Consider the following 7,619-nt stretch of genomic DNA (forward strand, 5'->3'; position numbering starts at 1 on the left):
GCATAAGGAGGTTCAATGGAATCTTTATGGTCTCTAGATGAGCCTCAGAGTCCTTTGGTTCCTCAGAGGAAAGCTCCTTATTGACCACTGGACGTCCTAGGAGGTCTTCCTCCTTGGGATTCACGTCCTCTCCTTCCCTTACAGGTTCGGCCATGGTGCTTATGTCAATGGCCTTGCACTCTCCTTTTGGATTCTCTTCTGTATTGCTTGGGAAAGTACTAGGAGGGATTTCAGTGATCCTTTTACTCAGCTGGCCCACTTGTGCTTCCAAATTTCTAACGGAAGACCTTGTTTCATTCATGAAACTTACATTGGCCTTAGATAGATCAGAGACTAAGTTTGCTAAGCTAGATGGGTTCTGCTCAGAATTCTCTGTCTGTTGCTGAGTGGATGATGGAAAAGGCTTGCTATTGCTAAACCTGTTTCTTCCACCATTATTAAAGCCTTGTTGAGGCTTTTGATCCCTCCATGAGAAATTTGGATGATTTCCCCAAGATGAGTTATAGGTGTTTCCTTAAGGTTCACCTAAGTAATTCACCTCTGCTATTGCAGGGTTCTCAGGATCATAAGCTTCTTCTTCAGAAGATGCCTCTTGAGTACTGTTGGATGCAGCTTGCATTCCATTCAGACTCTGAGAAATCATATTGACTTGCTGAGTCAATATTTTGTTCTGAGCCAATATGGCATTCAGAGTATCAACCTCAAGAACTCCCTTCTTCATAAGCGTCCCATTATTCACAGGATTCCTTTCAGAAGTGTACATGAACTGGTTATTTGCAACCATGTCAATGAGTTCTTGAGCTTCTACAGGCATTTTCTTTAGGTGAATGGATCCACCTACAGAAGTATCCAATGACATCTTTGATAACTCAGACAAACCATCATAGAAGATATCCAGGATGGTCCATTCTGAAAGCATGTCAGTAGGACACTTTTTGGTCAACTGTTTGTATCTTTCCCAAGCTTCATAGAGGGATTCACCTTCTTTCTGTCTGAAGGTTTGAACATCCACTCTAAGCTTGCTCAGCTTTTGAGGAGGAAAGAACTTGGCTAAGAAAGCCGTGACCAGCTTATTCCAAGAGTTCAGGCTATCTCTGGGTTGAGAGTCCAACCACACTCTAGCTCTGTCTCTTACAGCAAAAGGGAAAAGCATGAGCCTGTAGACTTCAGGATCTACTCCATTAGTCTTAACAGTATCACAGATCTGCAAGAATTCAGTTAAGAACTGAAAAGGATCTTCAGATGGAAGTCCATGAAACTTGCAGTTCTGCTGCATCAGAGAAACTAATTGAGGTTTCAGCTCAAAGTTGTTTGCTCCAATGGCAGGAATGGAGATGCTTCTTCCATGTAAATTGGAATTAGGTGCAGTAAAGTCACCAAGCATCCTCCTTGCATTATTGTTGTTGGGTTCGGCTGCCATCTCCTTTACTTGTTCGAATTTTTCAATAAGGTTGTCTTTGGATTGTTGTAATTTAGCTTCTCTTAGTTTTCTTTTCAGAGTCCTTTCAGGTTCTGGATCAGCTTCAACAAGAATACCTTTTTCTCTGTCCCTGCTCATAAGAAAGAGAAGAGAAAAGGAAAAGAAGAGGAATCCTCTATGTCACAGTAAAGAGGTTCCTTATTGTTAGTAGAAAAAGAAGAAGAAGAGAAAAAATTCGAACACAGATAGAAGAGGGGGTTCGAATTTGGTGAGTGAGGAAGAGATGTTGGTAGATGAATAAATAAATATAGAAGGAGATGAGAGAGAGGAGAATTTTCGAAAATTATTTTTGAAAAAAGAGTTAGTGATTTTCGAAAATTAAAATAAAAATTTAAAATAATTATTTAATTAAAAAGAAATTTTGAAAAAGAGGGAAGGGATTTTCGAAAATGAGAGAGAGAGAGAGAGTTAGTTAGGTAGTTTTGAAAAAGATAAGAAAAAAAAACAAAAAGTTAGTTAGTTAGTTGAAACAAATTTTGAAAATCAATTTTTGAAAAGATAAGAAGTTAGGAAGTTAGAAAAGATATTTTAAAATCATATTTTGAAAAAGATAAGATAAGAAAAATATTTTTGAAAAGATATGATAGAAATTAGTTTTTGAAAAGGATTTGATTTTTAAAATCACAATTAATGACTTGATTCACAAGAAATCACAAGATATGATTCTAGAACTTAAAGTTTGAATCTTTCTTAACAAGCAAGTAACAAACTTGAAATTTTTGAATCAAAACATTAATTGTTATTGTTATTTTCGAACATTTGATATAAAATTAAGAAAAAGATTTTTGAAAAATATTTTTAAAATTTTCGAAAATAACTAAGAAATTTGAAAAAGATTTGATTTTTGAAAAAGATTTTGAAAAAGATAAGATTTTCAAATTGAAAATTTGATTTGACTCATAAGAAACAACTTGATTTTTAAAAATTTTTGAAAAAGTCAAATCTAATTTTCGAAATTTTAAGAGAGAAAAAGGGAAAGATATTTTTTTGATTTTTGAATTTTTTATAATGAGAGAGAAAAACAAGAAAAATGATGCAATGCATGAAATTTTTAGATTAAAACAATGAAGGCATGCAAGAATGCTATGAATGTCAAGATGAACACCAAGAACACTTTGAATGTCAAGATGAACACCAAGAACATATTTTTGAAAAAAAAATTTTTTAATGCAAGGAAAACATGCAAGACACCAAACTTAGAATTCTTTAATGCTTAGACACTAAGAATTCAAGAATGCATATGAAAAACAAGAAAAGACACAAAACATGCAAATACAAAGATCAAACAAGAAGACTTACCAAGAACAACTTGAAGATCATGAAGAACACTATGAATGCATGAGAATTTTCGAAAAATGCAAGATGCACATGCAATTGACACCAAACTTATTACATGACTCAAGACTCAAACAAGAACACAAAAAATATTTTTGATTTTTTATGATTTTATAAATTTTTTGGATTTTTCGAAAATTATTTGAAAAAGAAAAATAAGGATTCCAAAATTTTTAATATGAATTCCAGGAATCTTGCAATCTTAGTCTAAAGCTCCAATCTGAGGGTCAGGCATGGCTTAATAGCTAGCCAAGCTTTAGTATGCTGTTGATACCTTCCATGTATAGAACAACTAAGTGTGTGAGAATCAACAAGCTCTTGTGATGATAAGTTGAAACCCCAGTATAAAAGATTAGACATGGTTTACAGCCAGCCAGGATTCAACAAATCATCATGAAACACTAGAATTCATTCTTAAAAATTCTGAAGAAAAATATTTTTTGAAAACATTTATTTTTAAAATTTTTTTCGAAAACAAAGGAGAAAAAAAAATTTTTTTGAAAGATTTTTTTTTGAAAATTTTGAACCGTCAGTTGTCCAAACTCGAACAATCCCCGGCAACGGCGCCAAAAACTTGGTGTTGTTGCCGGATCAAAATTTGGCACTGATGTTACCGGACCAAAAGCTTGCCGAAAACTCGAACAATCCCCGGCAACGGCGCCAAAAACTTGGTACGCAGAATCGTGATTACACTTTAATTATGTAAAATTCATTGCTCTTTCTTTCCCTGGAAATGGCGCCAAAAGAACATGATCCCAAGACCATGGTTCACAACTCCGTGTAACTAACCAGCAAGTGCACTGGGTCGTCCAAGTAATACCTTACGTGAGTAAGGGTCGAATCCCACGGAGATTGTTGGTATGAAGCAAGCTATGGTCACCTTGCAAATCTCAGTTAGGCAGATATAAATTGATAATGGTATTTTCGAATAATAATTAATAGAATAGGGATAGAAATACTTCTGTAATTCATTGGTGAGAATTTCAGATAAGCGAATGGAGATGCTTTCGTTCCTCTGAACCTCTGCTTTCCTGCTATCTTCATCCAATCAGTCTTACTCCTTTCCATGGCTGGCTTTATGCAAGGGCATCACCGTTGTCAGTGGCTACATCCCCTCCTCTCAGTGAAAATGATCAACGCACCCTATCACGGCACGGCTATTCATCTGTCGGTTCTCGATCATGCTGGAATAGGATTCACCCTCCTTTTGCGTATGTCACTAACGCCCAGCACTCGCGAGTTTGAAGCTCGTCACAGTCATTCAATTATTGAATCCTACTCGGAATACCACAGACAAGGTTTAGACTTTCCGGATTCTCTTGAATGCCGCCATCATTCTATCTTACGCTACGAAGATTCCGATTAAGAGATCTAAGTGATACTCATTCAATTCTAATGTAGAACGGAAGTGGTTGTCAGGCACGCGTTCATAGGGAATGATGATGATTGTCACGTTCATCACATTCAGGTTGAAGTGCAAATGGGTATCTTAGAAGCGAAATAAAATGAATTGAATAGAAAACAGTAGTACTTTGCATTAATCTTTGAGGAACAGCAGAGCTCCACACCTTAATCTATGGAGTGTAGAAACTCTACCGTTAAAAATACATAAGTGAAAGGTCCAGGCATGGCCGAGATGGCCAGCCCCCAAAACGTGATCTAAGATAGCATACAACTGATCAAAGATTCAAAGATGATCAAAGAGACTAGTAAAATGTCCTATTTATAATAAACTAGCTACTAGGGTTTACATGAGTAAGTAATTGATGCATAAATCCACTTCCGGGGCCCACTTGGTGTGTGCTTGGGCTGAGCTTGAGTGTTGCACGTGTAGAGGTCCTTCTTGGAGTTGAACGCCAGTTTTTGTGCCAGTTTGGGCGTTCAACTCTGGTTTTGGCTCCTTTTCTGGCGCTGGACGCCAGATTTGGGCAGAAAGCTGGCGTTAAACGCCAGTTTACATCGTCTATTCTTGGCCAAAGTATGGACTATTATATATGGATGGAAAGCCCTAGATGTCTACTTTCCAACTCAATTGAAAGCGCGCCATTTCAAGTTCTGTAGCTCCAGAAAATCCACTTTGAGTATAGAGAGGTCAGAATCCAACAGCATCAGCAGTCCTTCTTCAACCTCTGAATCTGATTTCTGCTCAAGTCCCTCAATTTCAGCCAGAAAATACCTGAAATCATAGAAAAACACACAAACTCATAGTAAAGTCCAGAAATGTGAATTTAACTTAAAAACTAATGAAAACATCCCTAAAAGTAACTAGATCCTACTAAAAACATACTAAAAACAATGTCAAAAAGCGTATAAATTATCCGCTCATCAGTGCTCAACTATTGTTTCGCACATTTTCACAGGAATATGCAACACCCAATTCTCAAACAAATATTGGCAAATCCAACTTCCCCACACTTAAATCATGAATACTCTCACTAGTCTAAGCTAACCAAGGATTCAAATTAAGGACATTATTATTTTCCGCTTAGAGTTAGTGATGAGCTAAAGTAAAGAATAAATGGGGTTAAAAGGCTCAACATTGGTTTACAAAGGATAATGAAAAGGTTAAGGCCATATGGGTATGTAAGCTCAGTGAAACAAGGCCTCAATCATGTAAGTGCATGCATACATCAAACAATGGAAATATAGAATTAAGCAAGACAAAGATCACAATTTTAGTGAGAACAGCACACACCAAAAATAAAATATTGGTTGATAAAATACAACCAATCAAATAAGCTAAAAAATCTCACAGGTTTTGTGTGTTCGAGCTCTAAACCATGTTCCAAGATAAAATTCTTCAAACAAGTTTAACAAAAAATTTAATTTAAATTAGTAAAATGCTATAAAAAGTTTCTTGAAAAAGAAAATGTTACTTCAACCAAGTAGTAGCTAAATGCACAAAATCAAACAAACATGTAATCAAACATGCAAATGCAACAACTAATTTAACAAAGAAAATTAAACATTGGTGTTGAAATAGGAAATAACTAACCCACAGAAGTCGGTATCGACCTCCCCACACTTAAAGATTGCACCGTCCTCGGTGCATGCTAATATGTGCAAGTGGACGGGTGGCTCCAACTGACGCTTTTTCCAAAGAATGTACGTAGGAACTTGTTTGTTGCCCCATGTAAAAGTTTTCCGTTTCCCTTCTTGATGGCCATCCTAAAAGAAGAGAAAAGGGAAGAAAAGTAACCCAAGAACAGAGATAGAAAACAAATAAAATATGGGTGTGTTAATGCCAAATAACGAGAGTCTCAAGTGCATGGTAGCTACAACATGCAAGTGAAAAAATAATAGAAGCAAATGGCATATCAATAGTGCAAGATTGCAACAATGGGGAAGAGAGTGTGGGTAATGAGAGACAGTATAAGTGCATATCAATGCAAATGGAATACAAGTGGCATAAAAATTTAGCATTTACCTATAAATAATAATACCCAGTAATATAAAACAAGTCACTAAGCACCAAAATAATGCAAGAAAAGATGCAAAAGTTGAATAAGAAAATTCAACACTGAAGAAAAAGTATCAAATTTAGAAAAGAAAATAAAAATATACACAAAATTAAAATGCAATGAGTGAAGGTATGCAAATGCAATAAGGAAAATAGAATGAAAGAGAATAAGGATGAGAGGTTAAAGAAATGGGGAAGAAGAAAGTAAGAAAGAAAGGGGGAAGAAAGAAGGAGAAAGGAATGAAAAACGGGACGCGGCGCGTACGCGTGCATCACGCGTACGGGTGAAAGCAGACATGGCCATGTGACGCGTAAGTGTTTGGCACGCGTACGCGTGGGTGGTCTGAAAGCGAAAGGACGCACACGCGTCCGGGACGCGTACGCGTGGGGTGATTTTTGCCTCTAGCACAGTGCCAGCCCCAGACCATCACAACTATCAGTTCAGCACGCTATTTACGCCGATTTTCATCCCCACGCGTACGCGTCGCTGACACTCACGTGTGGTTTGAATTTTTTGCAGGGGACGCGTACGTGTAAGGCATGTGTACGCGTGGTATGGCTTGTGCTCCACACACCCCTCCCGCGCGTCTCCATCGCAACTCTCTGTTCGTTTTCTTTTTGTTGCGTAATCACACACGACGCGTGCGCATCGTAGACGCTTGCTCGTCGATCCCTCTTTTTTTATTTTTTATTTTTATTTTTTTTTGCAGAATGCAGGTGATGATGCAGAAGTTATGAATGAGCACTGATAAAAATAAAATAAAATAAAACTAAGAAAAAAAATGAAAGATCATACCATGGTGGGTTATCTCCCACCTAGCACTTTTAGTTATTGTCCTTAAGTTGGACATTTGGTGAGCTCCTTGTCATGGTGGCTTGTGCTTGAACTCATCTTTGAACTTCCACCACTGCTTGGACTTCCAATAAGCCTCAACATCTCCAAATAAATTCACCAAGCTTTGATGAAGTTCTCCACAAGCTTTGAGCTCCCAAAGTTGATCCTCTTATATGCCCAGATCCCAAATCTTGTTTCTACACCCGTCTGTAAGTTGTTCATCATCGCTCCAACCGGGTGGCAAGCAGTCCGAATTCTCAATATAGTACCAAACTCTTCTTTTAGATCCAACCAAATTATCAACAGTTGAGCCCTTACATCTAATTCTTGAAATATCAACCTTGATGAGCCTTGATTTGCAACTCCAACCACTAAACATCCTTATCTTACGCTTAATGCCACAAAGCCTCCTAAGTTGACCATCCGTTTCAAGAATACCAAACTCAAGTGGGACAGTAAATTGAATAGAGATAAGTTTTACCCACTCAAGTGAAGGAGTAGATGGCCAC

The 7,619-nt window shown here is 37.2% G+C and overlaps 1 non-coding gene across 1 annotated transcript; it reads left to right on the top strand.

The window, feature by feature from the left end:
- Window positions 1-913: 913 nt before the first annotated feature.
- LOC112761588 (small nucleolar RNA R71) lies at window positions 914-1,021 on the top strand. The gene has a single exon (XR_003181976.1). It is a non-coding gene; the product is annotated as a small nucleolar RNA R71 (small nucleolar RNA).
- Window positions 1,022-7,619: the final 6,598 nt, after the last annotated feature.

The sequence above is a fragment of the Arachis hypogaea genome, chromosome 16 (assembly GCF_003086295.3).
Source record: "Arachis hypogaea cultivar Tifrunner chromosome 16, arahy.Tifrunner.gnm2.J5K5, whole genome shotgun sequence".
NCBI classification, from domain to species: domain Eukaryota; kingdom Viridiplantae; phylum Streptophyta; class Magnoliopsida; order Fabales; family Fabaceae; genus Arachis; species Arachis hypogaea.